This window comes from Crocodylus siamensis, chromosome 10 (genome assembly GCF_052110815.1).
Source record: "Crocodylus siamensis isolate JL-2025a chromosome 10, ASM5211081v1, whole genome shotgun sequence".
NCBI classification, from domain to species: Eukaryota; Metazoa; Chordata; order Crocodylia; family Crocodylidae; genus Crocodylus; species Crocodylus siamensis.
The window spans coordinates 6,422,856-6,447,332 of NC_143404.1; the positions used below are offsets into that span (position 1 = coordinate 6,422,856).

General features: G+C 47.1%; 1 protein-coding gene and 1 pseudogene across 1 annotated transcript in view; both read left to right on the top strand.

Moving 5' to 3' along the window:
• Positions 1-24,477, top strand: part of COL23A1 (collagen type XXIII alpha 1 chain) — a 317,718-nt gene that overhangs the window by 55,653 nt on the left and 237,588 nt on the right. The window lies entirely within an intron of this gene.
• On the top strand, positions 13,094-14,894 carry LOC149856170 (18S ribosomal RNA; annotated as a pseudogene).

Genomic DNA, 24,477 nt, shown 5'->3' on the forward strand with positions numbered 1-24,477 from the left:
TTTCCTAACAAACTACATTGTTTCATAGGGCGCCCCTTCACCCTGTACATATAACCACTATTACATTAAATAATTCTGTATTATAGCAAGAGACAATATTATTGCTATGTACTTGCTACTTATCTTTCCTTCCACTTATTAATGAATATATTGCTCCCAAAAAATTGTTCTGAACTCTCAGCTGAAGGAGGTGTGTCACCTCCTTCAAGTTCTTCTCCTGTGAGGAAGGTATCCAAATGGACCATAAAATATGGCTGAAATAGCGAAGGGATGCATGTCCTCGGGAATGACCTGTGTTTACGATGACCATTGGTATTCATGATGTGCTGCTCTGACCGGCTTACACTTACTGAGAGCGCCTATATCCGCCTACCAGCCTTTTTCAGAAGGGAAAGTGCCAGGGGCATTATGTCCTTTGCTGTTTGATAAGGTAGCATGGGGATGTTGTATGGGACCAGACTATCTCCTCTAGGAAGTAAGAAACTCCAGGTGTTACTTCAGTGTTGCACAGATTTTTAAATCGCATGTGGGAACAACTTTTTTTTTAAGATGACTCTTCCTGAATTCCTGTGTTTGCTTAACCAACATCAGCTGCTCAAGTAATTGTATAAAAATGCAACTTGTATAAACACTCATAAACAAAAAGAACTTTACTGAGCTGGGCATGGGCGGAAAAGCCAATGCACCGGGTCCTCATAGTTATTGGTATAAATCCATTGAAATCAATGGAACTAAAGTGCCTAAAAATTCTGCTGAACTCAATATTAATATGCCAGGGCCCCTTCCAAGAGCTAGCAGGCACATGCAACATTACAATTAAATGGAGTGCTCAATAGCCCCAGCTATGCACCAGGAATCCTTCGTGGTAAGTGTGATGCCAACAGAGAACAAGACAGCTGCTGCCCCGAAGAGCTATTGATCAAGACGTGCATGTGCACGTAGGTGGGAGGAGGTGGGGTAGAAAGCTATCTAAAATGAAGCTTGCCCATTTTGTAGTGTGGTACAGCAGCGTAGCAGGTACTTTAACCTGAGCTGGCAGCTTTTCTCTGACGGATGTGGTCCCCTCGTTTCTGATTGTTGGAGGTGCATGAACTGAAATTTGACAGTGCCCTTCTATTGCAGGGCTCAGGGAAAAGCCTGGGTGCATTTGAGACAAATTAATTGAAAATCTGACCTCTGCTATTGTGCTTTGGGCTAGGTGAAATAGTAATCCGAGCATACTCATCTGGCTTTCATTTGGAAGCCGTATGCTACAGTAATTCCTTATTTTCTTTCCAGTGTAGACTGCATGTTAACTTTTATCATTTTACTAGGTTTTAGTTTTCTTATTTTTTCATTGCGTCTTGACTCCAGGTATACATGTCAACGTTGTGAAACAGGAATCTGCATTTTAAAGTTCATATTTAGGCCAGTGTCATGGGAGGGGGGAGGGAATAATGGCATCTTAAATGGGACTGACTGAAAAATGGATCTTTTTAATGCTCATTTTAATTTGGAATCATAAGCCACAAAAAGTCATGGATATTTTAGATGTAAAATTAGAAACCAGTGGGAGAGATGCAAAGCACTTGTTTTTGGCTCTGCTACTTAGATTTTCATCTCACGTGACTGACAGCAAAGTATTGCTACTGCCACATTTTTCAGAGAACAAGAGCAGCAGTTCAGCTATTCCATGTCTTGCTGGGGTGATTTATTGGAACCCTAGGCCTTTAGCATAATGTTTACTTACAAAAATATTATACATCAGCCACTTTACATGATTTAATAGGCACAAGTACTTTTCCACATTTAAGATTTTAAATGAATGAATGAGTTAAACAAATAGACTTTTTTTTCTTTCTTTCTGTTTTGTGTAATGATGCGGAGGCACAATGAATCGGTATGAAATGTCTACTGTAAATTATAGCAGAGTGCTCAGTTTTCATTAGCGTTTCTTCAAACTGCTGCTTTTTTCCAGTTGCTAGCATACAGACTGACTGATTTGGGCTTCATAATTCAGTTATTGACATAAAGCAAGATAAAGCAAGGCGCGTAATGTTTTAACAAAAACCAGCATACAGCTCATCCATCGGCTTGCCTGATCTGAGGTCTAAAGTAGTGTTTTTTTCTCTAAAATGTAAGCCTAAAGGCAGTGGTAACTCTCTGGCTTCTAAGCATTTCATCCACATCAACCTTACAATTTAAGTTTGTTCTTGTAGAAAGTAGGGTAAGAGGTTACAAAGTCATTGTCCTCTTGCTTGTTCATGCATTGCTCCCTGCCACTTAAGGTACTTGCTTTGCCCATAAGAAAATGGCTGAGGTTACAAGCTATTTTCCACTCCTGCTGGCAGACAGCCAACCATATAAGAACTTTGTAGTTACTTCTGATCTACCTTTAATCTGTTCAAAATTCTGTTTTTCCTTTAGCTTCCCACTCATGAGCTTTTGCTACCCCCCCTTCCCCCTTTTTTTCCCCAAATGACTTCTGGGTAAAATAAAAATAGTTTGATTGCTAGGTAAGTAAGAAACATGCCTACCAAAGAATATTATTGCTTAACTTTTTTTTTAAATAACCAATGAGATGGCTAGGAAGAAAGTATAGGTAGCAGTATGGCCAAGTGCCCGAGCACTGGAATGGCACTGTGAAGAGTTGGCTCCTTTTCCTCTGCACTAGCCTGATAGTGATAACCTGGCATTTGCGCTTCAAATCCTCTCTCTCTGAAATGGCGATAGGGTTGCCGATCTCCTTTTTAAGGCACTTTGAGTTCTACTGCTGAAAAGTAGAGCTTGTTATTCTTCTTACAGCTGACTCCAACATGACTTGACACGAGGAGTCAAACTTGCAAGCTCTCTTGTCCTTCACATAACTTGTGACAGCCGGTCAAATTTTTTATTCACATAAATGACCTGATCTGGCTGTTAAAGTTACAACTATAAAGAAAAACCTGAAATTCTTGTGTGATCCCATGACTCCATCAGCTGGGACTTTAAGAAAAGCACCAAATATGGGACACAGACTCCCTGTTTTGAAATCCTAAGGCCTAGGCACACCATTATCTCCCTGCATAGTGAAGCAGTTTTTCAGATAGGTTATCTAAGACCATGGAGGTTTTTGGATTGGCTGTCCAGATATACTTCATGTCAGTTTGTATAAATCTAAGTATACTGCTCTTGAGATGTTTTCATCTTAAGTTGACAACAGACAGGAGTCCTTAGAGAGCTTCTGTACTATGGCTGCTGCTACTTAATTCCAGATGGTTTTCAAAAAAAAGTATCAATTTTTAATTGTTAAACCAAGTTAACATGGGCTTGCTCCATCTTCCTTCCTGTAGACTTGCAAGTATTATGCCAGGAGGTCTCTTGAGATGTCTGCATTTTCTTGAATGTAAAGGGACTGGATCTTTAAAAATAAACTCTTGTCTGCCTTTAAGGTTAATGCTCAGCATAAATTTGCTTAAGTTACTTAAGGAAATGCTCCTGCTACTGTCTCTGAGGGCACCACTAAACGTCTAAGTACAAGAGGAAGAAGGTTCAATCCCCTGGATGGCTTTTTCGTAATTTTGTTATGTACCTGCAATGACAACACTCAGGCAAAAATGTTCCCGGGAATTTTGCAAATAATGCAAATAATGATGCTGTTGTTCAGTGCACTGACCTTTCTCTAAATGCTCTTTCCATTATTTCTTCCTTTTTTTTCTTCTTGCCTTCTATTTTTTTGGATAATGGAGTTACACCAATGTAGGTGGAATCCTGCATAGGGCATCTGTTTGTTGGCAGTACAAAATATGAAGAATAATCATGCTATAATACAACACCAGTGGTGTCAGTACCTTTTGCATGTTTCATTCTTGCTTACCATTTAGTTCAACCCCCTGGGTTCATTGATAAAAGGGAATATTGTTTCAGAAGAGCAGCTGCCGTCACATGCCAGCTTATTTAATGGGTTGAGATGGAACACTGCTTGAAACTATAGAAGAACTGTGTCATGGGGCTGACACTTTGGAGTTATGCTACTTCTTCCATTTAGATTGATTTATTGTAGCTGGAAAGTTACCCTCTTAATGGGTTCATGTTGGATAGAGCAGCAGTTTACTTACTGCTTGCCACTTCAGCATGCATCTTTTGGGTTGAAGTGTATTGTATGTTTCCTGATACTGTTCATCATATAATACTGGTTTCAGGTATCCAGGTTGTAGCTGTATTGGTCTAAAAGCAAAAGGAATCAGGACTCATGGTAGAGGTGATATCATTTATTAGATCAACTCGATTTTTGCAAAAAAATTAAAGAATTGAATTAAAGTTTATTTTTTGTTGCAAAAATCTAGTTGGTCTAATAAAACGATACCACCTCTACCGCGAGTTCTGATAATGTTGGTTTAGCATTCTCTTATGGTGTGTTTTCAGCCAGGTTTGTGACTGTAAACATGCCATAAATATTACAATACACGTTTCCATGCAAATAGCATCATCCTTTTCAGATGTTTGTATTCCAAATTCTTGGGAAGATATTGTACCTATTAGCACTGCAGTGACATCTTGCCTAGGGAAGAAGGATCTGGCTTGTGTGCTATCAGCTGAATAAGTTCAGTGAAGTCTTTGTGCAGAACCTCTTCTGGGTGGCAGTGGAAGGAACAAAGCTCAGTTAGGCTCCGGAGCAGTGAGAGACGCGCGGGTGAAGCCCGCTGCGCCCCCGCTCCCCCGAAGCCCCCCAGACACCCCTTCAGCAGCCGCAGAGCTCCCTGCTGACCCCCAGCACAGCCGGAGGTAAGTGGGCTCGTGGTGGGAAGGGGTTAACTCCTCGCTCCCTGGGAGGAGGCCGCTGCCTGGTGCTGGGCCGGGTCAAGCCCCTGCCCAGGCCCCTACTTGGCCCAGCCCCCCAGGGAGTGACAAGAGAAAGAGTGGGGTACTCACCAGTCCCCCTCCTGTAGGGCAGGGCCCCCCAAATCCCAGGCAGGGCCCCCCGGCCTGAGAAACCAGCGTTCCCCAATGGCAGGCCCACTGTGCATGCACGCAGTTTAAAAAGGCCTGCCAAACAGGGGGGGGGAAAAAAAAAAAAAAAAGCTCAGTTAGGCTCCGGAGTGGTGAGAGATGTGCGGGTGAAGCCTGCTGCGCCCCCGCTCCCCCGAAACCCCCCAGACATCCCCTCAGCAGCCACAGAGCCCCCTGCCGACCCCCAGCACAGCCGGAGGCAAGCGGGCTCGTGGTGGGAAGGGGTTAACTCCTTGCTCCCTGGGAGGAGGCGGCTGCCTGGTGCCGGCCGGGTCAAGCCCCCGCCCAGGACCCTACTTGGCCCAGCCCCCCAGGGAGCCCTGCAACCGGAGCCGCGCGAACAGGCTGCGTAAACAGGCGCTCGAGTTAGCGCGGAGTTCACACAGGAGAGGGCGCGGGAGGGCACGAGACCCTGCCTGCGACCCCGACAGAGTAGTCAGTCCCAGCCGTAGCCAGCCTACCAGAGGCATGACATGGATGGGCACGCGCCGCACCCCGAGGGTCCCCTCGGGCTCTGCGGCCCCCCTATTGGGCACCTCAGAGACGGCCACCCAGACGGAGCCCATGGTTCCGGGCTCCACGCAGACGGAGCCCCTGGCTCTTGGCTGCGGGGGCTGCCTGTCCCTTTTTCAGGCTTTGGGGCCCGGGAGCATAGCCACCTCCCTTTGCGGGATTTGCTCCCTACTGGGGTCTCTGGCGCGCCAGCTGGAGGAGCTCCAGGCCACAGTCCAGAGACTGCATGCCATCAGAGACTGCGAGCAGGAGATCGACTCCTACTGCCAGGCCCTTCTTCCCCGGGAGCCGCAGGGTAGAGCACCGTCTCCCCCCAGGACTAAGGAGGACTCTGGGACCTCCCGCTCTGCCCAGTCAGGGCCATGGACCAAGGTGGTCAAGGGCCCTAAGGCCCGCCACACCAAGGCCCCTCCCTTGCCAGAACTTAGCAACAGGCTCGCACCCCTTGCAGCCCCAGCAGAGCCTGCTCAGTTGTCAGCTCCCGCAGGCAACCCAGGCTCAACCACAGCTACTGGCCCCGCTCTCCCCAAGTCAAAGCGAAAGGTGTTTGTTGTGGGAGACTCCATCCTGCGGGGCACTGAGGGGACAATCTGCTGCCCCAACCCCTTAGCCCGGGAAGTCTGCTGCTTCCCGGAGGCCCGCATCCAAGACATTGCGGAGAGGATCCCGCAGCTCCTCCGGCCCACAGACCACTGCCCCATGCTCCTTATTCACATGGGCACCAATAACGTGGCTTGGAGCACCCCCAGCCAGGTCATGAGGCGCTACAGGGAGTTGGGAGCGGAGCTTAGGGGTCTGGGAGCTCAGGTGGTGTTTTCCTCGATCCTCCCAGTCTCGGGCTATGGGCTGAGGAGGGAGAGGAGGATCCACACAGTGAACCAAAGACTGCGGAGCTGGTGTCATCGGAAAGGCTTTGGCTTCCATGACCACAGCCCGCTCTTTGGCGAGAGAGGCAGCGAGCTGCTGGGAAGAGATGGCCTCCACCTCTCTCCCCTGGGGAGGAGGCTCTTCTCAACCAGGCTGGCTGACCTGCTCCACCGGAGGATGGGGGGACTACTGCCACTGCTGGCCCGCTGAGCGACCCTTGCAAAGCCAGCACACCAAGGCACTTAAGGGAGCCCACCCCTGCCCTAGCCCTGGCACAATCTGTGGGCAAGGCAAGAGCCCCTAAAGGCACACTTGCCTGCCTGTTCACTAATGCCAGGAGCTTGGGTAACAAGCAGGAGGAGCTTGTCCTCCTGCTCAGTGCAAAGAATTATGACGTCATTGGGATAACGGAGACCTGGTGGGACTCCACCCATGACTGGACCACGGGTATAGAGGGCTATACCCTGTACAGGAGGGATCATGTTGACAAAAGGGGCGGGGGTGTAGCTGTCTATGTGAAGGAAAGCTACATGTCCCTGCAAGCTGATGTTGGCGACCGGCATGGACAGCTAGAGACCCTCTGGGTAAAAATTCGTGGGAAAAATAGCACAGGGGACTCAATGGTGGGAGTCTATTACAGACCTCCCACTCAAAGTCCTGAGCTGGACCAGGAGTTTGCCCGGGAACTGACTGAGGCCGCTTGCTCCAGGACCTTGGTTGTCATGGGTGACTTCAATAACCCGGACATCTCGTGGGAAGATCACTCAGCAAAATCCGAGTGGTCGCAAAGCTTTCTCTCGTGCATGGATGACCTCTACCTGACTCAAGAAGTCTATGGGCCAACGAGAGGCAAAGCGCTGCTCGACCTGGTACTGGCTACAGGGGACGACCTAATCGGCGACCTAGTGATTGATGGGAAGCTGGGTGACAGCGACCACGAGCTGATCACCTTCACCATCCGCCGTAAAGCTGGCAAGTCAGTCAGCAACACAGAAGTCCTTGACTTCAGAAAAGCCGACTTTGACAAGCTCAAGAGGCTTGTCAGTCAGGCCCTCAGGGACCGTGACCCCAGGGAGATGGGAGCTCAAGAAGAGTGGTTGCTTCTGAAGGAAGCGATCCTCAATGCACAAGCTAAATCTATTCCAACACGGAGGAAAGGCAGCAAGAAGGCACAGCAGCCCTCCTGGCTCTCTAGGGACCTAGCGGACCTCCTGCGGCTAAAAAGGAAAGCCTACAAAGGACGGAGGACGGGATTCACCTCCAAGGAGGATTATTCTGCACTGGTCCGGTCCTGCAGGGAGCAAACCAGGAAAGCCAAGGCTGCAACTGAACTCCAACTAACTTCAAGCATCAAGGACAACAAAAAGTCCCTTTTCAGATATGTGGGGAGCCGGAGGAAAAGCAAGGGCAATGTTGGACCCCTGCTAAACCAGATGGGGCAACTGACAACTGACGCCCAGGAAAAAGCCAACTTATTTAATAGGTACTTTGCGTCAGTCTTTCGTCAGTCCCATGGGACGCCCATGCCTGCTATGGGACAGGGAGATCCGGGTGATGGGGATCCCCTCCCCTCCATAAATGCTGACCTCGTGAAGGAACACCTTGAGAAGCTGGATACCTTCAAGTCAGCTGGCCCTGACAATCTGCACCCCAGGGTACTCAAGGAGCTAGCGAGCATCATAACCCAGCCCCTGGCACGGATCTTTGAAAACTCCTGGCGCTCTGGTGTAGTGCCCAGAGACTGGAATAAGGCCAATGTGGTGCCGATCTTCAAGAAAGGGAGGAGAGTGGATCCGGCTAACTACAGGCCCATTAGCCTGACTTCTATCCTGGGGAAGATCTTAAAAAAGTTTATTAAGGAGGCCATCCTTGAGGGACTGGCCCAGGCTAACATCCTAAGGGATAGCTAGCACGGGTTTGTTGCGGGTAGGTCTTGTTTGACCAATCTCATTTCCTTCTATGATCAGGTGACCTATCACCTGGACGAGGGAGAAGAGATTGATGTCATATATCTTGACTTCAAAAAAGCTTTTGATCTGGTATCCCATGATCACCTCTTGGCCAAACTGGCCAGTTGTGGCCTTGGGTCCACCACGATCCGCTGGCTGGGAAACTGGCTCCGTGGTCGGACCCAGAGGGTTGTAATTGATGGCAGTCACTCATCGTGGTGCCCTGTGACCAGTGGTGTCCCTCAAGGCTCTGTCCTGGTACCCATCCTGTTCAACATCTTCATTAATGATGTGGACATTGGAGTCAGGAGTGGACTGGCCAAGTTCGCCGATGACACCATACTTTGGGGCAAAGCATCCACGGCAGAAGATAGGCGGGTGATCCAGGCTGACCTGGACAAGCTCAGCAAATGGGCAGATGAGAACCTGATGGTGTTCAACACCGAAAAATGCAAGGTTCTCCACTTTGGGAGGAAAAACCTGCAGCAGCCTTATAGGCTCGGCAGTGCTACGTTGGATAGCACTACAGAAGAAAGAGACTTGGGGGTCATCATTGACCACAAGATGAACATGAGCCTGCAATGCGATGCTGCGGCTAGTAAAGCGACCAAAACGCTGGCTTGCATCCATAGATGCTTCTCGAGCAAATCCCGGGACGTCATTCTCCCCTTGTACTCGGCCTTGGTGAGGCCGCAGCTGGAGTACTGCGTCCAGTTTTGGGCTCCACAATTCAAAAAGGATGTGGAGAAGCTTGAGAGAGTCCAGAGGAGAGCCACGCGCATGATCAGAGGTCAGGAAAACAGATCTTACGATGATAGGCTGAGAGACATGGGACTCTTTAGCCTGGAAAAGCGCAGGCTCAGGGGTGATCTGGTGGCCACCTATAAGTTTCTCAGGGGTGACCACCAGGATCTGGGGGAACGTTTGTTCACCAGAGCGCCCCAAGGGATGACTAGGTCGAACGGTCACAAACTCCTGCAAGACCGTTTCAGGCTGGACATAAGGAAGAATTTCTTTACTGTCCGAGCCCCCAAGGTCTGGAACAGTCTGCCAGCGGAGGTGCTTCAGGCACCTACATTGAACACCTTCAAGAGTAAATTGGATGCTTATCTTGCTGGGATCCTATGGCCCCAGCTGACTTCCTGCCCTTTGGGCAGGGGGCTGGACTCGATCTCCCGAGGTCCCTTCCACCCCTAATGTCTATGAAATCTATGAAATGACTCAGATTCGAGGGCTGGCAGTTAGAAAAGTATATTTCTACTTTTAGAAGGAATCGGAACTCATGGTAGAAGTGATATCTTGTATTAGACTAACTAGATTTTTGCAAAAAACATTTCTTTAATTGCCTCTAGCCCAATTGGTCTAGAGGCATATCTGAATACACCCTGGTTACCTGAAACAATTAAAGCTTTTTTTGTTTTTGTTTTAGGAAACAAAAAAAAAATCTAGTTGGTTTAGGTACCACCTCTCCCACAAGTTTTGATTCCTTTTGCCTGTAGACCAACACTGCTACAACCTGGATACCTTTCTACCACCAGGTTAGACACATATATATATATAGTAGTAGAATGGTATCTAGGCCAAGTTTGCTGGATATATATATATATATCCAATAAAAACCCCAAACCCAGGAAGCTTCTCTTATTCATTAATATGACTGATACCGAGGGCTAGTGAAGAAGATTTCATAGACTTTAAGGCTGGAAGGGACCCCGAAGGATCATCGAATCCAGCCCCCTGCCCCAGGGGCAGGAAATCAGCTGGGGTCATAGGATCCCAGCAAGATAAGCATCTAAATATGTTTTGAAGGCATTCAAAGTGGGTGCTTGAACAGCCTCAGGTGGCAGTCTGTTCCAAACCTTGGGGGGCTCGGACAGTGAAGAAGAAGTTCTTTCTTATGTCCAGCCTGAACCGGTCACAGTGGAGTTTGTGACCGTTGGATCTTGTCAACCCTTGGGGTGCTCTGGTGAACAGTCATTCCCCCGGATCCTGATGAGCACCCTTCATAAACTTATAGGTGGCCACCAGATCACCCCTGAGCCTGCGTTTTTCCAGCCTAAAGAGCCCCATGGCTCTCAGCCTGTCGGCGTAAGATCTGTTTTCCTGGCCTCTGATCATGCGCGTGGCTCTCCTCTGCACCCTCTCAAGCTTCTCTACATCCTTTTTGAATTGTGGAGCCCAAAAGTGGACACAGTACTTCAGCTGCGGCCTCACCAAGGCTGAGTAGAAGGGGAGAATGACGTCCCGGGATCTGCTTGAGAAGCATCTATGGATACAAGCCAGCATTTTGCTCGCTTTACTAGCTGCAGCATCACACTGAAGGCTCATGTGCATCTTGTGGTCAACCGTGACCCCCAAGTCCCTTTCATCTGTAGTGCTAACCAGCGTAGCACTACCAAGCCTATAAGTATGCTGCAGGTTTTTCCTCCCAAAGTGGAGAACCTTGCATTTTTCGGTGTTGAACACCATCAGGTTCTCGTCCACCCATTTCATGAGTCTGTCCAGATCTGCCTGGATCATCCTCCTGTCCTCAGGTGTGGATGCTTTACCCCAGAGTTTGGTGTCTTCGGCAAACTTGGCCAGTCCATTTCTGACACCAATGTCCACATCATTGATGAAGATGTTAAACAGTATAGGCCCTAGGACAGAGCCTTGTGGGACCCCACTGGTCACAGCACACCAAAACGATTGACTCCCGTCGACCGCCACCCTTTGGGTCCTACCACGGAGCCAGTTCCCCAGCCAGCAGATCATAGTGACGTCAAGGCCACAGTTAGCCAGTTTAGCCAAGAGGTGATAGTGGGATACCAGATCGAAGGCTTTTTTAAAGTTGAGGTATGTGACATCAATCTCTTCCCCCTTGTCCAGGTGATAGGTCACCTGGTCTTAAAAGGAAATGAGATTGGTCAAGCAAGACCTACCCGCAACAAACCCATGCTGGGTATCCCTCAGGATATTGCCGTCAGCTAGTCTGTTAAGCTAGTCTGGCCTCCTTGATAATCTTTTCCAAGACCTTTCCCAGGATAGAGGTCAGGCTGATGGGCCTATAGTTTGCCGGATCTATTTTCCTCCCTTTCTTGAAGATAGGCACTACATTGACCCTCTTCCAGTCATTGGGCACTTCACCAGAGCACCAGGAACTCTCAAAGATCCGTGCCAGGGGCTGAACTATGATGCTCGCCAGCTCCCTGAATACCCATCAGGGCCAGCTGACTTGAAGGTATCCAGCTTGTCGGTGTTCCTTCATGAGGACAGCTTCAATGGAGGGCAAGGAATCTCCCTTGCCTGGGCCTCCCTGACCCATAGTGGGCAGGACCGTCCCATGAGGCTGATGGAGAAAGTGACACAAAGTACCCATTTAGCAAGTTCGCTTTTTCCTGGGTGTCAGTTGCCAGTTGCCCCATCTGGTTTAGCAATGTCAACCTGGAGGTCCAGAGGGGGACCAAGCCAGGTGAGAATTCCAGGAGCCCAGGCACAATTCTGGCTTCACCTTGGTGACCTCACCCAGAGCCTGGCGGGGTTCCTCGAGATGGCGGGGTTCTCATGCCAGGGAACCGGGTTGACCTGGTGTCCAGCGTGGGCCTTAAGAAAATTTTGCTCTATTGTGTGGCAAGTGGTTGACGTGGGCCCCCTGGAGCAGCTCAGAAGTCTGTACGATGACGTTTTTGACCGTACTGCCCAACCCTTCAATCCAGGAGGGTGGACACTTTTGGTGGTTCACCCTGGTGGCAGGGCTGGGGCCAGGTGCCACATCCACAAAACTTTCAGAAATAGTTCACGGAGATTTTCAGGGACACATTTTTCAGGACCCTATATGCCCATCTTTGGTTCCAGGAGGGCAGTGAGAGAAACCTCCAGGGGAGAACGGTGCTGCGCCCAAGGGTCCAACCTGAGTTATGTGCCCCACTGCTGAGAGGGGGGGATGGCAGACATTTTGGTGCATGAGCTCTCCGTCTGAGTCTGGTTGTCACTCCTGGCCCGAACTCCCCGGGCCATGTCTCCTGCGGGCCCAGGCCATGCCCCATACGCTGCCGCTGCGCTTCGCTCGCCGCTCGATGTGGCAAACCTTTGGGGAGGACTCCTTGTGGGCTGGTGGGCCGCCGCTGGTTTTCAGGCAAGGTGGTTACCTCCCCCTTCTGTTTTTCTCTCTACCTACCAATTGATATGGCAACTGTGGTCATGTCGGGGAGGGCCCTTAGCGGGCCGGCAGTCCCCCCGCCGGTGTTCAGGAGAAGCGGCTACCTCCCCAACCCGTGTGACCCTCTCCGTTGGAGACAAAGCTCTTCCCCCTGCCCCGCAGAGGAGGAATTTGGCCAAACCCATGCTGTATGAGTCCGAGCTGCCCTGGGAGCTCCTCCCAGCGGTCTGGCCATGCTGAGAGACGCTGATGAGAGTCAGCAGGCCCAGCTGGGGGAGCCCTGCGCGGGTCCCCGCCTTGCCCCTCCGCCCTCCCCATCTCGTGGATGCCATCTTCTCTAGCAGTTGTTGTGTGGGTGGATGCTGGTGGAGGCATCCACTGCAGCTCCCCCCCACCCGAGCGGCAGGGGGTGCCCTGGGGAAAGCAGGTGGGAAGAAGGCACTCAGGCTCTGGCCCAGCACCTGCCCTCCCCTCCCCACCATCCTTCCCCATGCTGCTGCACTGCGGTCCCCGTGCCTTCCCCAACCCGGACAAGGGGCCCTGCAGGGCCACCGAGGGGGGGCGGGGCTGCGGGCCAGAAAGTCACTGTCCCTCGCCCGGGCGGCCAGTGGGTGCCCGTCCTTGAGGCTCCCCTGCCCTGCTCTCCGAGGAGCGCGGCTACCTGGTTGATCCTGCCAGTAGCATATGCTTGTCTCAAAGATTAAGCCGTGCATGTCTAAGTACACACAGCCGGTACAGTGAAACTGCGAATGGCTCATTAAATCAGTTATGGTTCCTTTGGTCGCTCCAACAGTTACTTGGGTAACTGTGGTAATTCTAGAGCTAATACATGCCGACGAGTGCTGACCTCCGGGGAAGCGTGCGTTTATCAGACCAAAACCAACCCAGGCTTGCCCGGCTGCTTTGGTGACTCTAGATAACCTTGGGGCGATCACACGCCCTCATGGCGGCGATGACGCATTCGAATGTCTGCCCTATCAAGTTTCGATGGTACTTTCTGTGCCTACCATGGTGACCACAGGTAATGGGTTCGATTCCAGAGAGGGAGCCTGAGAAATGGCAACCACATCCAAGGAAGGCAGCAGGCGCGCAAATTACCCACTCTTGACCTGGGGAGGTAGTGACAAAAAATAACAATACAGGTCTCTTTTGAGGCTCTGTAATTGGAATGAGTACACTTTAAATGCTTTAACAAGGATGTATTGGAGGCACCATGTCTGGTGCCAGCAGTTGCGGTAATTCCAGCTCCAGTAGCGTATATTAAAGTTGCTGCAGTTTAAAAAGATCATAGCTGGATCTTGGGATCAAGCTGGCGGTCCACCACAAGGCGAGCTACAGCCTGTCCCAGCCCCTGCCTCTCGGTGCTCCCTTGATGCTCTTAACTGAGTGTCCTGCGGGTCCAAAGCGTTTACTCTGAAAAAATTAGAGCGTTCAAAGCAGGCTGGTCGCCGGAATATTCCAGCTAGGAATAATGGAATAGGACTCCGGTTCTATTTTGTTGGTTTTCGGAACTGGGGCCATGATTAAGAGGGACAGCTGGGGGCATTTGTATTGTGCCACTAGAGGTGAAATTCTTGGACCGGTGGAAAACAAACCAAAGCGAAAGCGTTTGCCAAGAATGTTTTCATTAATCAAGAATGAAAGTCAGAGGTTCGAAGACTATCAGATACCATCGTAGTTCCAACCACAAACGATGCTGACTAGCGATCCAGCGGCATTATTCCCATGACCCACCGGGCAGCTTCCGGGAAACCAAAGTCTTTGGGTTCCGGGGGGAGTATGGTTGCAAACCTGAAACTTAAAGGAATTGATGGAAGGGCACCACCAGGAGTGGAGCCTGTGGCTTAATTTGACTCAACACAGGAAACCTCATCCGGCCTGGACACAGAAAGGACTGACAAATTGATAGCTCTTTCTCGATTCTGTGGGTGGTGGTGCATGGCCGTTTTTAGTTGGTGGAGTGATTTGTCTGGTTAATTTCGATAACAAACAAGATTCTGGCATGCTCACTAGTTATGTGACCCCCGAGCAGTCGGTGTCCAACTTCTTAGAGAGACAAGTGGTGTTCCCGAGATTGAGCAATAACGGGTCTGTGATGCCCTTAGATGTCCGGGGCTGCACACGTGCTACACTGACTGGCTCAGTGTGTGTGTGTCTACCCTACGCTGACAGGTGTGGGTAACCTGTTGAACCCCATTCGTGATGGGGATTGGGGATTGCAATTATTCCCCATGAACGAGGAATTCCCAGTAAGTGCAAGTCATAAGCTCACATTGATTAAGTCCCAGCCCTTTGTACACGCTGCCCGTCGCTACTACTGATTAGATGGTTTAGGATCGGCCCTGCCGGGGTCGGTCATGGCCCTGGCGGAGCGCTGAGAAGACAGTCGAACTTGACTATCTAGAGGAAGTAAAAGTTGTAACAAGGTTTCCATAGGTGAACCTGTGGAAGGATCATTAATGGGGTCAACGTGTGTGGTGCCGGCTTGGCAGGCGCAAGGTGAAGGGCCATGCCCCCCCATCCCTGCCCCCAGTGGCCGTGTGCACGTGCGCATGTAAACCATGTCCGGACCTCTGGGCCCCACATGCAGACCAGCCCCAAGATGCACCGCTTGCAGGACGGGTCCCCCCGAGCCACGGCAGGGGGGGACCCAGGCGCCGAGCGACCCCTTCTGCCCCTACTCGTCCTCCCCTCGGGGAGGACAGGAGTGGGGTCCCCGGAGAGGCTCACTCCTGGTGCCGGGGATTGTCTCTTGGCAGCGTCGGTCCATCACGGGGCTGCCTGCCCCTCAGCATGGCAGTGCCCTCTCTTGCTTGCATCCGTGTCGCCCCAGCCTCCATCTGGGCCGTGTGCCCCGGTTGGCTGGTTCGTGCCCCTTGCTCTTGTCCCCTGGTTTCCCCCCAGCCTCCTCAGCCCTGGCTGAGTGGGGGCGGAAAAGGGACCCCGGGCACGGTGGCAGGGTGCGATGCTTTAGCTCCGTTGGGAAAGCTGCTGAATTGGGATCTTAGTTCAAGTGATTTGTAGAAATCACGAATCTTGGTGCCTGATGTGGCTGCAGCATGGGACAAAGATCTCCAAAATGAGGAACAGCCCTTGTGATGCTATTTAGTTTTACCTGCATAAAATTGATGCGACAGACCAATTATCTTGCTCTTCCAAAGCAGTATGATGTTAAACTGCTCACCATTTGATGGGTTTTTAGCTGTCAGTAGCCACTGCCAAAAAGTGGGCAGGAATTTTTTGCCCAAACATGTCTTAAAAAGCTTGGCCTTTCAGAGGACAGAAGTTTAGCAATTTTTTTTTTTTTTGTCAGCTCTTTTAAGACACGTTAGTTTAGGCCCTGGAAGATGTGCAAAATCACTGGGAACTTCTGAATGTTGTGCCATTGTCTGTAGCTCTTTCCAGAATGAAATGCTCCAGCCCTGTAACGAATAACAGCTCCAGATTTGTGGAGGCACACTCTTATTTTCCCATCTGTCTGGTCATAATGTAGCATGATATTACCTTGTAATACATAGCCGGGCTAAGGGAGGAGATGACATTTAACAACTGTCTGTGTTGTAACATTCATTATCTACATTTGGACATCATCAAATGTCAGAGGGAAAATAACAATGAAGGGTGACCTTGTGCAATGCAGCCACTCTGGTCCTTCCGCTCACTTGTCCTAGCTAGGTGCTAGGTCTGTATTTTCATTCACCCTCTGAAATCTGTTGCTGCTCTGCAGACTCTGCGTAGCTACTGTTTTTTTTTCTTTACAATACTTTAATCCTCTTTACCGGAATCACTACTTAAGTGTGTTTAGGCTGAAAAGCATTTACAGTTGTTTGATGTGGTCCGATTATGGGTATCATGTGTTGAAACCATAGACAATTGGTTTCCCATTTTTACACGTAACACATGTTGGGTAAGGTGGAAGGGGTATTTTTTTATCTGCATGTGGAAAACTTGGTTTGACATTTTTAGTCATGTCAGATGAATCTCTAAAAGTTCAAAGATTGAATTCAGGTAGTGGCCAGAACTTCCTTTCGCCATGTCAGGGTGGAGCTGAATTTTGAGAAAATTGCAGACACCACCCAATGAGATTGCCTGCAGCTCTCACACCACAAAGAGGCAGAACAGTTGCACACCTGTTGCTGAACTTGGCTTTGGGGCCAGGTGCAGGTATTATACTTTCACCAATATAAGTGATCTGTCTATACCCATAACAGAAGAAAAGTTCAGCACGCAACACCAGTCTATACCTGTAACAGAACCAAAGTTTGTGTGTAGACTGGTTTAAATGTGACAGAACCGGGACTAAGATTTCCCCCCCATAAGGGGCAAATGTGCGTTCTGTTGGCTACCTGTCTGAACTAAGTTGCGTATATCAAGCCACGTAATTTAGAGTCCACCCCAGGCTTTTTGAATGTCTGTACCTAGCATGGAAGTGGATCCTGATGGCCAGTGCTCGGTTTGCACCTATGGTTTGTTTGTACATTTTTGGATGCATCCAACCAGCTCTTAATGCATATACTTTTAATAGTGTGTAGCTGGCCATGCTGTCATGCAGAACAGCCAATGTGTCTTGTGAAGGGTGTAGAACTTGTGTTAATAAATTATTGGGATATTTACCGTCTGACTAGGTACCTACTCCAAGGCCACTGGAGTTACCGTAGGCTTGCAGTACTATGAATAATTGCAGAATGTAGCCCATTTCCTTGAATTTCTCTTGTCTGCCTGAAGATCAAACTTGGACGCTTCCAAATTCCATATTTTGGTTTATGAAGTGGACCTGTGTGTGTGTATTATACAATGCACACGCGCGTATATGCATTTTTGTTATCTAGAAACTTGGTTGTTAGTGAACAGAGTCAGATTTTTGGATGTTAAGAATTTTAATCATTTTAAAACATTCTTTTTCTAACAATATCAGACAATGCCACAAAAAATTCAGCAAGAAATATGAAAAGGTTGATGATAATATATATTTTTTTTTTTACACAATTTTTTTTTAAAGCTACTTTTCAGCAAACCTTGTGGGAGAAAAATGATTTGCTCTGTCTATTACCTTAGATTGTGTGCTCAAGGGAAGTGAGAATTGTGAGAATTTGAGCACTCTCATCTATCTGATGGTAGAAAAAATGAAAAACAGTTTTGTCTTATGGTTTATGGACTTGCTTTCAAGGGAACTATTTTTCTGCGGCAGTGCTGATGGTGGTTTCTAAAGCAATATGCTTGGACTGGAGCAACGTAAATTTAAAGTAGCAATATCTTACAGGACCTTTGTAGACCCTAAACCATTCACACTGCTCTGCTATAAACCACAAGGTTTTTCCTTTTGCTTAGGGAAGAGGTCTAAGACGAGTTTGCTTTGCTTTTCTGAAGTATTGCTTTGGAGGTTTATTTTTCCCCCTGTTCTTATCCTAAAAAAGAATTGCTGCTTCTGTTATCACATCAGGAGTTCCCGAGTGAAAATGCTTTGCACTTGCATGGCATACTTCAATGGCTTGGTTTCTTCATAGGAAGTATCCAACATAAATTGTTGGGACAAATGCTGCATTAGCTTATGCAGAGCTATATGCCCATTTACATCAGCTTCTCACATCACCATTTACTTTGCAGGCTTGTTCTTCACATTGGCTTTGTAAAGAATAACTATTGGAATTTGCACACAGGGAGACTTGCACACAAGAAAATTCACATAGGCGATTTCCAGCTAATAGTAGGAGTCCTTGGTCAAGCTTAATATAATGTAATAAAAGTTCCTGGGTGTGCTTGCAATTTAATTTTACAAAATGCCTGTTTGCATACTGGACAATAAGCACATAACCACAATCACTGATGAGACAAATTATAACTCAATGATATAAATGTTTCCAGAACGCTTCTAATTGCATTATAAATCCATTTGCGTGCAATTGCAGGGCATTTAAAATACCCAGAGAGCTCTCGTCTGTAAGGTGGGCACAGTCTGGCACATCTCATGCAATTCGTGGCAGGCCATTTACCGAACATGTGTAATACATGGTCAGTCCAGCCTTAGCCCTGGATTGACACTGCTGTGGAATACAAGTCTGAATAGGAATGCAGGAAGGCTGCCAGTACAACAAGCATCTCATTAAAAAGACATGTTTTAATAGAAAGGAAACATTTTTATACACACCGTGAAGTGTTTAAAAACCATGAAGCACACATACCATTCAAAAAATGGGGCATTTGGTTGCCATCTCTCTGGGCCTGCTTCTTTCTGTGCATAGCACTGATATACTCTCATTGTTTCATGAGGCATTTAATAAAATCAGGTTGGGGCTGAAGTTACAGTGGATTTTAGCGTATGGTCTTTCATTGTTCTCCATTTTTTAAAAATCCTTTCATGTGTTGATTGTTTACAGGAAAACCTAAGTTTCTTTCTCATAGCTGTAAAGAAAACCTTGAAGACACCCATCCCAACAGCACAACTGCATGGCCAATGCAAAGGACCTCAAATCAAACTCTTACGATCTTTAAGCCAATCTCATGCTTACTGGGATCATAACTTATGGCTTGAAAGGGTTGGGGGTCTAAAATAGTGCAGATGTCCGCAAAACAGGGCACTGGAAATGGACTGGAAGAATATGAGGCTTCCCGGGGAATGAGCTTCACTGAGTGGGTGACCTCCAAAGGGCTGGATAAGGCAGGGGTACTTGGAAACTGCGGAAGAAACTCTGGGTTCCTACCTTCTCAAGTTTGTGGTGGTTTTTTTTTTATATATATATAGCTGTGACACCAGCTTGCTTTAACAATTGCTAGAATCTGTTTCCTTTTTGTGTGGGTTTAATACTCTTGTTGGTTGTCTTACTGATGGTCATACACAGTCCTGATAGCCCTGTGGGAACATGGTACATTTTACCCCAGTTGGAAAGTGGCTTAGTTACTGAAATATTGCACCAGAAGAATGTTAATGACATGATCCTTTATAAATTCCCCAGATCCTCACCCAGAGGACCCTCGTGCATGTTAATTATTGTAAGTGCTTCCAGGAGGGTGGCCTTGTTCCAAAAAGCGTGTGGGGAAAATGTCTTTCCCTAGTCCAGAGGGAGTCTGCTTGGCCAGCTGCTTTTTTTTGTTAATTTTTTTTTTCCTCTTGAAACTCCAGCCATTTGATACTGGTAGAAGACCTCATGTTTGAAGGTAGGCAGGTGGTCAAGGGCTTTGCTGACTTTTGGGGCCCAAGTCTTTACTGTGATTGCTGGGACTGGGGAGCCAAAGTATGACTTACAACCCCTCCGATTAAAGGGTTTATAAAAGTGAAGTCGCCTTTTCAAAACGCCATATTGCAAGTGTTTGCCATACACGCATGTCAGAATTTGGTATGAAATGGAGGAAATTTGTTTCAGCTTTTGGATCTGCTGTCTCTCTCAAGGTCAAACTAGTTCAGAGTGTGTGTGTGTGTGTGTGTGTGTGTGTGTGTGTTTGGAGGAGGGGGGGAGGTTTGAGCCCATTGTGCTATCACAATGCTGAAGTGATGCTGTCCAATACCATAGGAAATTTATTTGGCAGAGCAGAGTGTAAAAATATCTGTGCTGCTTAAACATGAGACTGTGTAGTGATGCCAGGGCATGCAGATCAGACTATGTTCGCTTTTAGGGAAGCCTGGAGGACAGAATTTGGCACACATTCTCCATGCGGTAGGCAGCAAACTGTTAGACATAAAGGCAGCATGAAGTTGTCTCTCTTTCTCTTTCTTTCATTACGGTTGGAGGCTGGGCTCATTGGTGACCTGAGAAAAAACACTGGCATCAGTTGATCCTATGCAACATCCTTGCTTAAACCTAAATTCATTCCCAATAATTAGCACCTTTGCTCTAGCAGTCAGGACCTAAAAGCAACAGCTGGCATTGCAGCTGGCCTGGAAAGCAGAGAAGCAGCACTTAGGAGTTGGGCCTTGAATAATTTGGTGTATAAAGCACTGTACAGCTCCAGCTGAGGACACCCCCTCCCTCCCCCCACCTTCCAAGGCATTTGAGGTAGTGAAAAAGCTGTGCCAGAGAGACCAAACTGCTTCCCCTTACCCATTTGTAGGCTTTATTTAAAACACTGGCTTGAGAGATTACAGTTCAGTCACAGATTTAGAGTCTAGACGGGTTGCATGGTGGTCTTAATGAAGGAGTCTGGGACGAGGGTGGAGAAGCGGGGAGCGTAACCATGCAGAGACGGCCGAACAGCTGCAACGTTAACGTTGCACAGGCAGGGCTGAGTCCTTGTTGACTTACTGCTGCACATAATCCCGTTGGCCGAAAGGGAAGATATTAAGTAAAGGGGGCTAATGAAGAAACAGCAATTTGGCTTCTCTCTAGCAACTTACACCTGTTGACTACACAACTGTCCTGTACTCCCTAGGTGTTTTTGTAAGACTTGACACAATGAGTAAGGGCCAAAATCAAATAAAATTCCCTTGTCTGTTGGTTCTACTCGCCTGTTGCATATTGCTTTACTTTTACCTGTTTTTCATTTGTCTCGTTCAATTTTGTGTTAGCTGGTAGAATGTCTACTCTTGTATGCTTTTACCAATAACTGCAAATAATGTATTTTTATTATTATTTTTTAATATAATTTTGTCAGATCATTTTAGCGGAAGTTGTAAATTTACTACGTGAGGGAAGAAGGATCTGGCTTACATTTATTTGCCAGAAAAGAGGACTTGTGCACTGTCAGCTGGTATGCTGAGACAACTTCCTGTTAGGATCACTTGGAAGGCAGGCAGGGCAAGCTAACATATTAAAGCAGGGGCAGGCAATTATTTGGGGCGGAGGACCACTTACTGAGTTTTGGCAAGCTGCCGAGGGCCATATGACAGGCAGCCAGGGGCAGATAAATATTAATTTTCTAAATTTTTTTTTAGGGGCCCCACGGGCCAGATAGAATGGCCGGGGGGGCCACATCCGGCCCCAGGGCCGCATTTTGCCCACCCCTGTATTAAAGGCTAATTTGCACAGGATATTTCAGCCTGGGTTCAGATGCATAAGCTTGCATAGGTGACGATGTCTGATGAGGCAGGCTATGAATGGACTTGCAAAAAGCAAGGTCCTAAATAGAGAACGGAAATGCTTGTAATTACTTTTTTCACTTTTTTGATCACTGTTGACTCGTACTGCTGCCATCCATTGTGCTGTCCCACATGCCCTCCTGCCATTTTTTGTCCTTCACTTAAATTATAAGTTTGGGGAAGATGCTCTTCTTTTTTTTTTCTTTCAATCTCTCTTGAATTGGGGAGGGGGAGATTGAGGAGGGGAAGGGTATACAATGCTTAGCACAACAGGGCAGAGGCACTGAATACGTGGGGCTCCCCTCGGGAAGAGGGCCGTCACATGAAATGCGTAAAACTTTCCACATGTCCATCATTTTAGCGCCCCTGCCCCCCAGCAAAAATAAATTGGTGCCTTTGCATCCGGGGCTGATCAGGCTTATGAAGTTACCTAGCCAGTAATGGAATATATATAATAGTAATATCCTGTGTAAAGTAAAGAATGGAATTAATGGTCGCAATGAATATTGTACCATGGGCAGGTTTGGCTTCAGTCTCTCTGGATCAAAGCTCTGGAGTTTTACACATTGTACCAACAACAACAACAACAAAAGCACTGTGCAAATGAACTGCTGTCCATGAGTAACAGAGTTTATACTATTAAGAAAATATTTGACTTTCATTATCTGATAATAGGTAGCAGTGACTGATACAAAATCTCATTGTCTGTACTGTAAACATACAATGTGATTAAATTTAGAAATACTTCATTTCACCAAAAGGCTGCTATGGCCATATCACATGGAATACATAAATACTTGGAGTTATATATAACTCCAAGTATTTATAACCTTTCATTCTATTTATTATAAACCATAATTGGGCATTTGGAATCTTTACCTCTTATATTGTAAGTATATATTTTTGGCAGATGTACTCCAAACAGTCAGCCAAAATAATTCCTGGAGCAAGCCCAGTGAAATGCATGAAGTTGTATCAGGGATGCATTTGGCTTAATATATTTAACCACTATTTCTATGTACAATAGTTCCTGTGTTTATGTAGTAGACACTCCTCAATGTTAAACGTCTTGGCCATTTTCATTTCCTCTCTGAAAAAACTGAAGGCTAATGGCCTGTGTGATGAATTGCCAAACTTTGCATTTGAAATTGCATGCCTTCTGAGTTATAGGAAATAAATGAGCAACTTGTACTGTTTGGGCTTTTCGGTTTTATTGCATCCTAGCTTTAAAAGAAATCGATGTTCAATATTTTTGTTTTTAGATTATGAAATGAAATGTACTCTTGGGCCAAAATTGTCCATGTGAAGGTTTATCAGGGAGTAGACATTCATGGCTGAGGGGTTGTTGTTGTTGTTGTTGTTGTTTTTTAAGCACTTCTGCAGACCTGAGCTTTGAATGCAGTTGCTGCGTAAGCTCAACCAACAGGAAGTGAGAACTGCAAGTAACTTGCTCCACAACTTGTACACCTAGCCTTTTTCCAGGATTCGCATAGGCACCTTTTGGATCATACTAGCTTTCCATTTTGCAATTTTACCACAAGCTTCTTACTGTTGTTTGTTCCCTTGGGTGTTGCATCTTGTCTTGCGTCTGCCCCCACTGTTTCGTTGGCACTACTCTCAGCTAGATCTGTACCTAAATTACTGCTCTCTAGAACTCTTCATTGTCAAATCCCAGACCCTTCTGGGTCCATCCTCATCCTCCTTAACTTCCTTGCTGCTTTTGTACATGGAAGATTGTGCTTTCTTTCACAATAGCTTTTGTAAAGCTGTTCTCTTTTTTGTTTTCCTCAAGCCCCTGTCTTTGCTTTTGGAGACTATTAATGGATGGTCCTCCCATCTTTGCTCTTGCTTGAAAACTCTAATATTTAGTCTGCCATAGCACGTTTCTTTCATAAATTTCAAACTGCCCTACCAACGGGTTAAGTCTTCGTGTTTGGTTCTCTTTAAAATGCACCACGTGCTATGGGGAGCTGTGTTGCAATCAACTGCGTGGGTATACAGTACAGACAGTGCTCTCTTCTTCTCTGTCACAGATGAGGGACCACTATTCTACAGCTGAGGGATATACCTCCCCATCGTGTCTCTTTGCAAAATATTGGGGGGGTGATAACTTAAACTGAGGTGATCCTTAAACTGCTTGGCCAAAGCATTCCTGTCCTAGTGCTTTACTTACAATTTTAAGCAGAAGAGTATGGTATTTTACAAGATGGTCTGCTGGTGTAATCCTACCATTAGTAATTCCATGAGCTTTTAGCATGCAGAGATACAGACTCTAGACATTCTTTTTTTTTTTTTTTTTTTAAATGAATCAGTGACATGGGGATGTCTGAAAAATGGTATCTGCATCTGTTGTTCAGTATAAAATAACAGATGAATAACTCACAAGAGATCTCATTTGCTGCATAGTCTGCTAGCTATTGGCTAATCATCTTCTTTGTATTTGGTTGAACATAATATTAAAACTCTAATCCAGCATATTAATATGAGAATATAGACAAAAATTGATTGAGAATCACAGTGGGGAAAGTCTTTCTGCTTAGCTGCCTTATAAAATGTAAGTTAGTACTTCAGGTTTTTATCACTGAATTGATATTGAGGTATTATTCATGGTATAACTGCTGGTACCTGGCTGATGACTCTTATAAAAAGGCAAAGACTCTATTTATGTGGCGTGTAAGTTCAAGTACCTAAACATAACATCTCTACCCTTTGATATTGTATAGTTGCATTCTTGTATCAAAGCAGAAATAACTAATGCATGCATGATGTTTAGATGTCAGAGCCAAGTACAAACAGTCAAAAAGCCTGAGGCTGAATTTGATTCAGTCTTTGCAGGTTAGTCTAAGCTGTGTAGATTGAACCAGTAAGCAAATAAACAGACATTCACTTTTGATTCAGGAAATGCAGCCACATGCCTGCAGTAGCTCAAGCCAGAAGCCAGGGGGCACTAGAGCATGACTCTGTCAGTCAGCATTGGCTGTGTGTCCACTTCCCAAAGACCTCAGGGGCAGCAGGAAGAGGATTTGCAGTCCAGA